This window comes from Acomys russatus, chromosome 27, assembly GCF_903995435.1.
Source record: "Acomys russatus chromosome 27, mAcoRus1.1, whole genome shotgun sequence".
Taxonomy (NCBI): Eukaryota; Metazoa; Chordata; class Mammalia; order Rodentia; family Muridae; genus Acomys; species Acomys russatus.
In genome coordinates this window covers 35253587-35267942 of record NC_067163.1, presented here as the reverse complement: position 1 = coordinate 35267942, position 14356 = coordinate 35253587, and positions in this window count along the sequence as shown.

Sequence of the window (14356 nt, the reverse complement as noted above, 5' to 3'; positions counted from 1 at the left end):
AAGCATCCTTTCTCTCTCTGAGCTCTGATATTTATATCCTCTCCGAGTCCTCAGAATTCCATTAACTGCAGCTGGTAAAGATCACGCCCCTCTCTGAGCCAGAAGGACACACTTACCAGCTGCGGGCAAACTAAAAGCAGCCACATATATTCCACACTGGGATTAAAAGGAAAACATATCCTAAAGAACCCAAAACTTCTGACTACATATCAGTATCCATCCAGTCGCAACCAGCTGTGTCCTATTCACAGGTCGATGTGACTGACACCCCAGTGTCTCTGGGTAGCACCTAGAGCATAACCTTCAGTCATTGCAGTTCCTGAGAACTGTGCCCAGTCACCCCCACCTTCCTCTGGTTCTTCCACACCAATAGACACATTGTTATCCAAGATAAACAGAAACTTACTTCACTTAAAGCCCAATTCTAGTCTCCTTCCTCTCTCTCTCCCTCCCTCTCTCTCTCTCTCTCTCCCTCCCCCTCCCTCCCTCCTCCTCCCCCTGTTCCTCCCTCTCTCTCTCTCCCTCCCCCCTCCCCCTCTCTCCATCCACGCCCTCAGAATCCATCTGGAGCTTTCAGAATAAAGGTGATTCTGGTTCTAAGACATAAAGTCAACTTGACATGGTGGCAGACCACCATCTAGCTACACGTGCTGTGCTGCCAGTGCACCCGCCCTACAAGGCCTCCATCCTGCCCTTTCAAGCCGGCTGGCTTCCTTTATTTGTAGAGCATCAAATTCATTCTCGCATTCCTTATTTATCATTAGCCTGGGGCCCAGCACATAAAGAGTCAAATATTGTTTTTTAATTCACAGTTCCTTGCTCCTTTCTCTGAGTTCTTGCAGAATAGTCTAGGCTTCCTCAGAGCATTTGCTCTATGCATCAATTACACTTTAAAAGATTAATTTATTTTATTGTATGTGTATGAGGGAGCTGCTTGCATGTATGTATGTGGACTAGATATGTGCCTAGAGAGCACAGGAGTCATAAGAGGACATCAGGTCCCCTGGAACTAGAGTATGGTTGTAGGTTTCCATTTGGAAACTGTGCCTAAGTCCACTACAAAAGGAGTAAAGGCTCTTAGCTATTGTGCCATCACTCCAGACCCCTTTAATAGCAGTCTAATACAAACGTAACTGATTACCATTATACAGAAGTCAGAAAATGTAGAGAAGTTGAAAGAAAATAGTGTTGCTGAGTGTGGTAGCACACAACTGTAATCCCAGCATTTGTGAGGCTGAGGGAAGCTAATGCTGAGTTCAAGGCAAGTCTGGGCTACATTGGGAGACCAATTTAAAAAGAAACAAGGTTGAAGATATAGGTCTGTTGTTAGTGTTTTCTTAATGTGAATCTGGCCTGCCACCATGTGCATGAATGTGTGTGTACACACACACACACACACACACACACACACACACACACACGGCACGGAGGGGGCAGTCCTGAAATTTTATCCTCAGAAATAGATCTACCGATATTTGTATGTGCTTCCAATTAGTAATTTTTGAAGTGTGCCATTTCCAATCCTCATCTGCTCATCGTTTCGTTGTGCAGACTGCACTTCCCATCCTCCTCTGGGCTTATGTGATGTCTTCCTGTCCTGTACCACTTCTTGGCTGGCTCCTCTTTTGCTGCCAGCCCCCTAAATTATGGTGTTTCCAAGCATTCTATCTTCAACCCTCTTATTTTCTCATTTTATATGCTCTTTCTCTTTGGGTGCTCTCGTCCACGCCCAAAGCCTCAGATATCGCTACAGATGGTCCTCAACTTAACAGTCGTTCTGCTTACAATTTTCCAATTACGCAGTGGCACGGAAAGCAACAAGGACTCAGTAGAAACCATACTGAGAATTCTGAGTGTTGGTCTTGTCTTTTTTTGTTTGTTTGTTTGTTTGTTTGTTTGTTTGTTTTTTGAGACCGGGTTTCTCTGTAGCTTTGGCTATCTTGGCCTCGCTTTGTAGACCAGGCTGGCCTCGAACTCACAGCGATCCACCTGCCTCTGCCTCCCAAGTGCTGGCATTAAAGGCGTCTTTTCCTGGGCTAGCGCTGTGCGATATAATACTTCGTTGCTGTGCTGGGCAGTGGCAGACATCCTCATCTCCCAGTCAACCGCAAGGTCACAAGGTGAAATGGCCCCCACCCTGCAACATCCCAGTTGCTAAACCAAAGCCTTCCCTATGCTAGGTATATCAAATGCATTTTAGGACGCAGTGCTTCCACTTGTGATGAGTCCGTGAGTGTCAAGCCCCTCACAAGATGAGAAGCATCTATATCTGGTGAGGATTTCGAAGTAAAACTCTGAGCTGCAACCACGTGTTACCTCCTAAATGTTGGTGAGATCCTTATATATTCCAAATTCAGGTCAATGCTCATACTGGGAAAATACAGACAGGGTCTCACTGTGTGGCCCAGGCTGCCTTGGAGTCAGGATCCTACTCGCAGAGCCTCACCAGTTCTGGGAGTACAGTCTAAAAGTAAACTCGTAACGTCTCTTCCTACGCACATCATTCCGTGGAGAGCCAGGAATCTAGGAAACATCACAGTGCCCTCCCACCCTCCCCCCCACCCCCTCCCCCGTGCACGCACACTCACACACACAAACACAACTTGTCTGAAGCTCCCCTAGATATAGGTACAGTTTGCAATTTTCCAAGCCCTTAAACTCATAAAACCTAGGATGAATAGCACTGTGTTCTTATGCCTTTGATGAAATGTCACTGTAGATCAGAGATATAAACATGACTCAGAATATCCACAGTAACAAAATATTTCTTGGCTCTTTGATCTCACACACACACACACACACACACACACACACAAATAAACCTCTGTGGAAAATTAATCAATATAGCAAAATGCAATCTTTTTGGTAGTCTGTGAAAAAAAAAAAAAGTACCATTTGCTTAATGGTAAAATTAGAACATTTTCTTAGAGATTGCATTTTTCATTTCATCTGCCGAATGGACAACCTACAGAATCCTCCTGGGCACAGTGACAGTGGTGTCTTTCTCTTCAGGAGAGTTGAGTAAAGACAGTGGTTACAATGTGAGTAGGCCTCTCTATGAGTAGATCTTCACTAACGGGGAAAAAACTCGAATATACACTCAAAGTGAACCCCTTTTTCAAATGGGCATTTAATGGTATCCTACAGACAAATGAGAGACTTTAATAACATCATCACTCAATTAGCAAATCTCTGCCAGATGTCCAGAAACGCTTCTTAGCGCTGGCTATCTAGCAGCGAACCAAAAGAATAAAAAGCCACTGTCATCTGGGACAGTTTTTTTTCCCTCTTACAGACTAGTCAATTACCATGTTCATTTGCACTGTAACATCTCAGTCATGATGGACAGGGACGTTGCCTCTAGCCGTTAGGCAGCCCCTAGAATTGTACATCCCGCTTCTAAGACGGTGCAATATATAACTCAGAGGCCCTCACCAGACTGTCAGCAAATGCTACAGTTCTGTCTACAGAGTCTGTGCTGGCCACTGGGGGTCTCCTCCATGGTTCAAAAATTTGGGGGTGGGGGGATAAGATGGCTACATAGAACACATGATCAGTATATAGCTATAAGTCCTGCACTGCAAAGAACAATCTGGTTAAGTCCAAAATGAATCAAGACAACCAGGTGAAAGGCCAGATTCTAGCAAAGACAACAGGACTGCAGTGCCCTGCAAAGCCTTGAATGGAGTTCTGTGAAACTGGTAACACGTTGCAGAAATTTTTGAGCATGTTTGCTCATTGCTCCTATTTCACTAAAAACAGAAACAAAGCTTAGTTTGTTACAAAATCATGAAAATCATGAGTTTACATTGGGTAATATATTGCCCAATGCTTAGTAATAAATATTCTGGTGAATAAAAGGGAAACATAACTCTAAATTTTCCAGGATAGCTCTCTATCCCCCCCTCTCTCCCCCCCTCCCGCCTCCCTCTCCCCATCCCACTCTCTCCCTCTCCTGTATGTTATAAGGCTTCTTGTCCAAAGGGAAGGCTTTCAAATTCAAAAACTGCTATGAGTTGGTTTTCAGGATCGTTTCCCAAGCTTCTTTAAAGCTATGTGAAACGCGTCCATAGCTTTAGCTTGATGTCCCTCCGAAAGGACTGCTGTAATGCCTTTGGGGATTAAGGAAAGAAATTTCAAATGTGCAACCTAAACTCAGCGAAGTAGAGCTGGAGGTGTGGCTCAGCCCGTAAAGTGCTTGATGTGAAAGCTTGGGAAGCAGAGTTCAGATCCTCAGCCTGTAATCCCAGCAGGCAAGTCTCTGATTTGGAGGCTAGCCTGGTCTACATAGAGATCTGGGCTAGCCAGGGCTACATAGTAAGTAAGACCCTGTCTTTAAATAAACAAACAAGTAAGTAAATACAAGATCATGTCCTGGGTGCTGGAGCTTAAACTTCAATATGTAAACGGGACGGAAAACATGATTTAACCCATAGCATCGTTCCCAGTTAAGGATGAAATGCCTGAGCAAAGGAACAAGTTGGGACAGATGCACCAGGAGTCAGAGGCCTGGAATCTTCTGCGAGTTGACAGGAAGAATTGGAAGGATATGAAATGTGGCGAGGGGTGGGCAGAGGCAGATCAAGGAGTCTGGATGTTATTCCAAGAGCGGTGGGAATTACGGAATCCACCTATGGTTTCAAAAATCATGCAATAAATTTCCAAATTGCCTCTTCAACATCAAAGACGCACAAAGACTTCTTAACTTGCTGGCCTTCCGTAGTAATTTGCAACTGCTCCCTCACTGCCTCTCAGCTGGGAAACATGCTGATCTCCGGTCAGTGTTCTTAATTCTATTTTATAAGTTCTTAAGTCAAAGTTCTCATTTCCGCCTAGCTTCGCCTCTGGTTTCTTTCTTCATGGGTAAATAAAGTGAATTTAGTTAATGGCTTTTACAGCATATAACCAAGGCATCTTATGGGAGGGTGGGTGCATACAGACTTGAGGCATACACTAGTTTCTTGAGGTTTTTGGATAGAAAATGATAATTTTTTGAGATTGTGTCATAATAAAAAAAAAAAATCAACATTCATTCCAGAATTGTAATGGCTCTGGACACATTTGGGTTTTGATTTCTAACATTCTTCAGATTTTTTTTAAATGAAAAACTTCTTTTGTAATAGTTTCTAAAAATTTTAAGATTTATTGGCATGTGGGAAACTTCATAACTGAACATCTATTAAACAGTCTTATCGTGGTTTTTTTGTTTGTTTGTTTGTTTGTTGTCTGTTTGTTTTTGAACTTGAAATTATGGATCCTGGTTTTAGACTCCACTATTTATATTTGTTTTCAAATTGGGTAAAGAGCAGCTCAAACTGGCCTCATATTTGCTAGCTACTGAGGCTGGCCTCAAACTCTTTTCTCTTCTTGCCTCCACCCTCGGAGTTCCGGGCTTCCATGCCTTCATGGCCTCTCAGGCATCCCTCTGTCCTAACCAAAGTGGTTTCCTTTTTAACCTTTTTAACCTCTTTGATACTTTGAAGTTCTGGGCTGGGGAAGAGAGTCTGTTGATTGAAAAGGAGAAGGGAGGTAACAGTCACTGTCACACTTATCACTGGAGATAAGGAAGAAAACGCAACCAGCCGTATTCAAGACACCAGAGAAGAGAAGACCGAAGGAAGCTTCTGGACCAACTGTGCAAGGCTCTGCAAGCATGGGCACTGCTGGTGGAGTTCCATCACCGTGAAGCTAACTGAATCCACTCCGTGAGCCCGGGTGTGTCAGGGACACCAACTTCTTGGGCCCATCATTAGTCGTCTCAAATTATCTCCATGGTATTTTTCACTTCCTTCCCTGCTGAGGACTTTTCACTGATGTAAGACTGGCTGCGATATAGCCTCGTGTTCCACAAGGCATAGGGATGATGCCAGCTTGCTTCCGGGAGACACCCCGATGGCCCTTTATTTCCTGACTGAGAAGTTGGCGGAATCTTATCACTTGCCCTGCCCTCTCTCACAGTGCCTACCTCTGATCACATAGACGCTTTTTCATTTGTGGATTTTTTGTTTGTTACGAACTTAAATGTGGCAATGGACACTATTCGTACCACACATGGAAGATAACAGAAAATTAAGCTTTCATATGAACATGGTATGAACACCTCAATGGCATCGTGAATAAGACCCAAAGGAAATACTTCAAAACGGCAGTCATAGTTATGTTTGATAAGTTAGTTCTTTTTCTTTCTGGCTGGAAATCTGCTCCTCATATTCTGCTTGCATGATGATTTCCATGTATAATGGAAGTTAATCTTGTCTATTACAAAGAAATACTTGAGCTGTGCGAGGGAGGTGGTGCACGCCTTTAATCCCAGCACTTGGAAGGCAGAGTCAGGCGGATCGATGTGAGTTCAAGGCCAGCCTGGTCTACAAAAGTGAGTCCAGAACAGCCAGGACCGGTTACACAGAGAAATCCTGCCTCGAAAAAAACAAAAGAAAAAAAAAAAAAAAGAAAGAAAAAGAAAAAAGAAAAAAAGAAATACTTGATTATAGATTTCATTTTTGTCCATGTAAAATTTGGAATGCTTTTTGCAGGTGGTTTCAGGAATTTAGTTATTGCTACTTTTATAAATTATGTATTAACTCCTTAAAATTTTTGTTTTTCCATAGTGTTTCAGGAAGAAAGCCCTGAATTCCCACATCCAGTATACCATGAGCATGAACACACTATTTAAGGATTTTTTTAAATCTATATATCTTCACATTTCATTGAAGATTACTTTTTCCAACAAATGCTTTGTAATTTCTTAGTATTTTCCCCAAATGGTTGTTTTCAAAATAATTTGGTTTTAGTCATTTCAATATCCACTCTCAAAGGAGCGTATGCAGCATGAGAAATAGATACAGAAGAGCAGAGATTCTGGAATTCGGTGCTCACAAGATATGGAAATAACATCATTCACACGCTAGTTGGGAACGGTCAAGAGTTCAAAGAAAGCTAATAACAGGTAAAAAGCTTTCTCTAGGTTTTAATTTCATTTCACTCATGTGAAAGTTCAATTACGATGTTCTCAGAAGTCCACTTCAAGGGGCCAACATGATGGCTTAGCAAGTAGAGGCACATGCCCTCGGGCCTGCTGACCCATTCCTTGAAGCTACCATGAAGGGAGAACCCTGACTTCTGAGAGAAATTCCCTGACTTCCACATACATGCCATTGCACACCCCGAACCCACACATACATCATGTATGCAGGTGCACACGGTAATAAAGAATAAGCTTTTAAAAGATATATTTTATATTTATGTGTCTGTGTGTGGGTGCTTGCCATGCGTATAGGGGACATATCTGAGGGAGCCAGAAAAGTGCATCAGATCTGCTGGAGCTGGAATTAATGGCAGGTGTAATCTGTTACATGTGCATGCTGAAAACCAAACTTGCGTCCTCTGCAAAAAGCAGCAAAGGCTCTTAACCTCTGAGCCATCTCTCTAGTCCAAATAAACACATATTTTAGAGACAGGGTCTTACTATGTAGCTCTGCCTGGTGTGGACCTCACTGTGTTGACAAGGCTGGCCTCAAACTCAGAGACCCACCCGCCTCTGCCTTCCTAGTGCTGGCATTAAAGGCATAGTCCACCTTGCCCAGCTCAGATATATAATTGTTTTAAAGTCCATATCAGAGCTTCACAGATGGCTCAGTGGTTAAGAGTACTTGTTGATTTTGCAGAGGACCTGGGTTCAATTCCCAGCACCCCCCACGGAGGTTCACAACTGTCTGTAACCCTAGTTCCAGCAGATCTGACACCCGCTCCTGACTTCCATGGGTGTTAGGTGTGTAGGTGGTACCCAGACGCACATACAGCCAAAACACCCATAGAAATCATCTTTAAAGACCACCTTGGTGTCCTGCTCAGACGATGCAATTGCGGGAAGGAAGCAAACAGCTGGTAGAGTCCAGTACCTTCCTGCTCAGAACCTCACAACCCAGTTGTCAGATCTGGGCAATTACTCACAAGGAGACAGATGTTCCTTTTATTGATGTAATATTCATCAAGCCGGAAGCTAAACAGCCCACAGAGAGGAAGCTGGTTTGGCTTTACCATTAGCGTGCGCGCGCTAGTGTGTGTGTGTGTGTGTGTGTGTGTGTGTGTGTGTGTGTGTGTGTGTGTGTGTGTGTGTGTGTGTGTGTGTGTGTGTGTCCGTGTCCATGTCCTCCTCCCCCTACCCCAGCTCCTAGCCATAGGTTTATGTGCTGGGAAACTTGGTCCCAGGTTGGCACTGGTGTGATTTGGTCAAGTTGATTTGGTCCTAGTTGCCAGCTTTAGGAGTTCAGGTGGTTCTTTCGGGACCCTAATTGGTTCCAAATACAATGAGTTGTCATAAGGAAGCAAAGCAAGCCTGTGCCTGGGTCTGTCTGGCTTCCCTGTCATGCTGTGTCATCACTTCTTCTTGTGTGGCTTCCAGCATTAATGCCGTTTGTCATATTATGACGTGCCTAGAAGTCTTGCCCTGAACCGAACAGTTGCTGGAACCTCCTCTTGCATGAGCAGAACTGCGAGTTAGATAATAACATGCTTTATTTTTTTCATTTCTGTGTGTCTTTTTGTTCACTTATGTGGAGGTGTTCCAGGAAGCTTTGCACCGTAGAGCTGAAGTTACAGGAGGCTATCAGGCACCCACATGCTGGAAATAGAAACTTAACCACTGAGAAATCGCTCCCAACACACCCCGTGCCCCCCAATACCTTGTTTTTTTTTTTTCATAAAGTATTGACTGTCGAGTATTCTATCGTAGCAGCAAATGCCAACTTCATACAGATAGTAAACGTCATTGTTTTGTAGAGCAAAACACTGCAAAGGAAAGGTTTGTCAGGGTTCCTGCACGGAGTGGAGCCTGATCTTAGTCTTAAAAGAAGAGCTGAAAAGTAAACAGCAGAGTAATTAAAAAGGATTTATATGTGCATCATCAATTATTTAATACTCAGCATTTAAAAACCATGACAGAAGCTTCCAGACTTTAAAAGAGCCTCCACAAAGAACACCGACTTGACAAACTGATTTGGTACTACAACCCGGTACAGTTAACAGTTTTAAACTAAAGCTGTGTTGTTGACGTATATATTCAAGATATTAGTAGAGATCTGAGTGTGGCATTTGTGTGCTTGTTTCCAATTAAAAGTTGGAAATGGGAGGAAGAGACCTGGAGCCAACATTGGGAGAGATGTGTGCCTTAAAAAAAAAAAAAAAAAAAAAAAAAGATCTGTAATACATCTCTTAGCCCCTGAGACCATAGATTGAAAACAGTTTCCTTGTGACACTTCAACTGAATCCCCGAGAATGAAAGAGAAGTGTCACAGTCACCAGATGAATGCCGGAAGATGAGAATTCCTGGACTTGCTTAGGGCATTCATTGGTAGACGGGCAGCTGTAATGACAGTGGTGGGCTCACTCGTGCTCACATTCAGGATGAATGGAAGATTAGCCTCAAGTTATTTGTTAACTCAGCATTTCGCTCACAAGTTACTTTAATTACATGCCCGTGTCTATTCCTTAACAACAAACATCTGGTGGAAACTGAAGAAAATATCTTCTATCCAGATGTTTAGCTTATGGCCATGGAGGCAGAACACCTGTGTACTAAAAATAGCATTTTACCAGATGTTTGATATTATATGTCTGGACACCAGCTCCAGCTCTGGGTACAGGCTGCCACCAGGTGTCCAGGCCACCATGAGGGCTCCGCATAAAGGCTCATTATGCTTACCAAGGTGAGGCCAGAAGGACTTTTATAACTCCTTGGCTGTGAGGTACACCTGGGGATGGTGTCCACCCTCCTATACTATTTGTACAAATAAACCTGAAATAGGGGAAAAGTAAGTAACCAAATGTTACTATAAGCTTAGCAATTTTGATCTCTCAATACACTTTAATCAGCAGAATAAGTTTCACTGTGTCATAGGCCTCAACAAACATATTCATATCTTAATGTGCCATATGCATACATATGCATATCAGTGTGTATAAATATGTATATATATACACATGCATACATATGCACGTACATACATATTGTGTGTGCGTATACAAGGAAGGAGATATTTACTACAGGTACTGGTTCACATGATTAAGAAGTCTCTCCACCTATCATTTACAACTAGAGACCCCGGGAATCGAACCCCAGACCCAAGCTGGTGGTGGAAATGAGCCTAAGAACCTAACAGGTTCATGTGTATGTGCTGGACTCGGCCTGAAAGCCCACAGACCAGGAGCACTGTGTCCTAAGTTGGATGGAGAAGCTGAATTTACCATTTTCCTTTGTGTTTTATTCTAACCTCCCCTCAACAGATGGGACTATTCTCTACCCCGTCACTGAGGCATATCTCTCTCCTCCAGTCTGCTAATTCAAGAGATAGTCCTTGCACAGAGGGAAAAATAAACAAAATATACTGGTGTGAATTCATGAAAATATCATAATGAACCCATTATGTCAAATACGACCTTTTCCACAAGAGCCAATGCTCAGCACGCTTTAGTCACCCAGAAACACTACTAGACACACCCAAAAACAATGTACCTCAAGCACTCCAGGTACCTTTACCTCTGTGAAGTTGACGTATGATCCTGACCATTGTATGTGTGTGCATGCATAGGAATGGGTGGGGTCATTAACAAAGCTTAAGCGCATGTCTGTTCATTTTCATTATTAACATTTCACTTTTTGTAGATTGATCTCAGCGCCAGTTCTCCCAACTACTTGGGGTGGTGGTGGTGAGGGCATCACTGCCACACCCAAGATACCTCATGGCAGCCAAGTGGTGGGCCCAGCTCTCCCACACTCTCATCATCAAGGTTGGCTCACCTGTGCCCCCTCGACCAGGGCCAGCACTTCTGTGCTGCCCAGGAGAGATGCAAGGCCCCGTCTCCCGAGTGTTGTAGCCATGAAGGGACAGGGATAGCTCATCTGCTCTCATGACCCCAAGGCTGGCTCTCCCAACTCCCTCCTTCTGTACCACGCTGCCTGGATTTTATTTGATTTTTATGTGTCCTAAGCATAAAAGAGCTTTGACCACCAAGCTAGGCATCAAGCTAGGATGAATCAGGCTCTGCCCATACCTGAAATAAGAACACCAACAGTAAGGTGTCTCTTTGCTGGGACCTACTGTGTCTGTTTTTAAACACTTTATCCTCCTGCTAGTCAGTTCCTTGAGGGCTGAGGGTCTAATGCCCAACTGGGTATGTTATCCTCTCTTCTGAACTATAGGAACAAGCTCTGTTTGTTTGACTGCTTATTTGTTGTTTCATTTTTCAAGACAGGGTTCCTCTGTCTTGGCCCTTTTTCAGGGGACAGATGAGCCAACCCTGATGATGAGAATGTGGGAGAGATGCCCCCACCACTTGGCTGCCATGAGGTATCTTGGGTGTGGTAGTGATGCCCTCTCCTCCTCCCCACAAGTAGTTGGGAGAGCTGGCCCTGAGGTATGAGAGTGGGAGAGCTAGCTGTACTAAAAACTCACTTTGTTGACCAGGCCAGCCTTGAACTCACAGAGATCCACCTGACCCTGCCTCCCCGAGTGCTGGGATCAAAGGCGTGTGCCACCACCGCCTGGCTGGGAACAAGTTCTTAACTGGTGTCTCTGCTGCTGTTGTTTCCAAACAGTTGGTTCTGTTCAGATGCACCATAGTGTTGTTGAAATATATCAAGTGGTCCACATGTAGTCCAACCCAGGCTACCCACCTCCCTACAGTTTTCTCTCCCACTCTTTTCCTTGTCCCATAGAGTACACTACAGTGTATGGGCAAAGTCTATCTGAGTGCTTGTTTTTGTATAGATATCCCTTGAAGAATTATTTTTACATTTTTTTAAATGGCTGGGGGGGGGGGCAGGACTCAAATGAGCAATATTTCAAAACACATGAAGATTATGTGTAATTCACATTTCAGTATCTAAAACCAAAGTTGTAAAGCACCACAGCCGTACTTCTCTGTACATGTCTTGTCCAGGGTTGCTTTTGTGCCCAAATAACAGAGCTGAGCAGCTGCAACCAAGGCTGCATGGCACACAGAGCTTAAAACACTCACCAGTCAGTTCTTTGCAAAAGAAGTTTACTACCTCTTTTTTCCACCACACTGTCTTCCTTCCTGTGCCTACAAATCCAGCCTGTGCAGTCAGTCCTTCATCCTGGAATGCTGTTTCCAGGCCTTTTTCCTTCTAGAATGTTCTTCTCTAGCATTCCCCATGGGTTTGGTTTTCATGTGGTCTCACTGAATTTTCACAAAACCATCAGAAAGTCACATGACCGGAATGCATGCCTTTACACCTAGGGACGTGTTTCTAAATCCTGGATGGAGAGGTTCCGTTTGAGTTTTTTTTTTTTTTTTTTTTTTTTTTTTTTTAATTCCTCTCCAGCAGTAGCCAGGGAATGAGGTGCTCTTGTGAGAGCGTGGTTGGCTCTGAATTCCATTAGCGTGGTGGCACCTTCTGCAGAGTGTGAACTGCTGGCCCCTCTTGCACAGAACACACATGTAGAGCCTGAAGGAAAAGGGAGCATATTCCAAGACCCAGATTTTTATGTTTTATAATGAGAAATAAGATGATACCAGATATTAGATTATATGAGGTTTATTAAGTGAACATGGGGAGAGAAGGAAAGGGGAGAGAGGGAGAGAGACAAGAGAGACAGAGAGAGAGAGAGAGAGAGAGAGAGAGAGAGAGAGAGAGAGTAAAAGAGGACGAGAGAGGAAGAGAGACTAGGGGGGTAAGAGAGGGAGGAACAAGGTGGATCTGTCCTTTTATATACTGGGCAGGGCCACACCCCTAAGGCAGGTAAGCAGTGGCATCACAGGCAGACTGAAGCAGAATTCTAACATTCCTCTCTTTTCCTATAATTAAAAAGTAAGGAACGCTGCATTGTTTTTATATAAGGTAAGTTAACGTATATAAATGTAGATAAGGGAGAAAAGTGAGAGAAAAGGCAACAGCAACAAAGTGTCCAGTGATATGGTGAAGGGGAAGGAAGAGCTCTATCCTGAACGTTCAGGGTAGAGGGCAGGGTATGCCAGCCATGTCCTGCAGCAGACAGGGCCTGAGGAGTGCTGGGAGAACCTGGAGCTGTTTGTCCCAGGTCTGGAGCACACCATCAGCCTTTAGTAAATGGATAAGGGGTGAAGTAATCATCTTAACTGCTTCCTGCAGACAGTAGGGTGGTGACAGAGGGTCAAAAGGCTGAAATGTTGGCCAGGTTCTGGAAAAACAGGCTGTTGCATTTGCTATTCAGGGTCTGAGAACATCTGAGGCGGGGAGGGACAATGCAGGTCCAGCTGACATGATCTGTGAGGTTGGACTGGAGCACCTGTATAATCTAATTTCTGGTATCTTCTTATTTCTTATTATAAAACGTAAAATTGGTGCCTGAAACCTGAAACAGTAAATCCAAAGTGCTAAATTCCTCTCTCTCTGTACTTTTGCTGCTTTCCCACTCCCTGAGCCAGAGCCACCTGTGAGGAGGCCTTTGCAACCAGCTTTTCAAGACTGCCACTGAGACCGTGATTCTAAGCTGAGGTACATTTCTACTGCTTTGTTCACTCTTGTTGCCCAAAGCAGAGCACATGTGATTCACTCTGCCTCATGGCTGGGCACCCCCTCCCCCAAGGGCGCTGTTTGAGATGAGCCCTGGTGTGGACTAGTGGACTGCCAGACCATCTATTATTGGTAAGCAAATACCCACAGCAGAGTGTGACCAATTTTGTGTCCCTGTGGTTCAAGGGACTCTGAGCTGGCCGCTTGCAGGTACCCTCTCTGCCTATCGCTACACTGCACCAACTAGCCTCTCACATCCCACCCCACTCCCCACCCCACTCCACCCGTCCCCCAGGGTCGCATCTCAGATAATCCTCCTGGTTTGGGTTATTCCTCTCGAACAGTGCATTCAGCCACCCTGAGTCACTGCAGCCTGATAGCATTTTTCAAATCTGCCAGCAAAGCGCCATCCTTAAAGGCTACCAACATCTCTAGCCGCCATCTTTAAGGACAACCATGTGACTGCTGCCTGCTTCCTGCCACGGCACCAACCCCTCCCCCTTTCCCATCGCAGGTCTGGGGGAGAGGGGAGGGTGCATGTACAGTCTCTACACTCGAGGTTTTGCCTGCCTGCCGACAGCCCAGAAAAAACCAAGGACAGATCAAGCCCCTGCACTCAGTGACTGGCTCCAGGACCCAGAGCTGTTCAGTAAATTGTGGCCTAAGAGAGTCAAATATGCCTGGCTCTCAACTAAAAATAAAAATTGTCTCTGATTTCTTTTTCTGCTCACAAAAAACAAAAATTTTTTAAAATGTACGTGTTTATTGTGTGTGATGTTTGGGCCATATATAAAACTTAACCTCTGTTTGCCTCCTTTTAGATTAAAACACACACACACACAC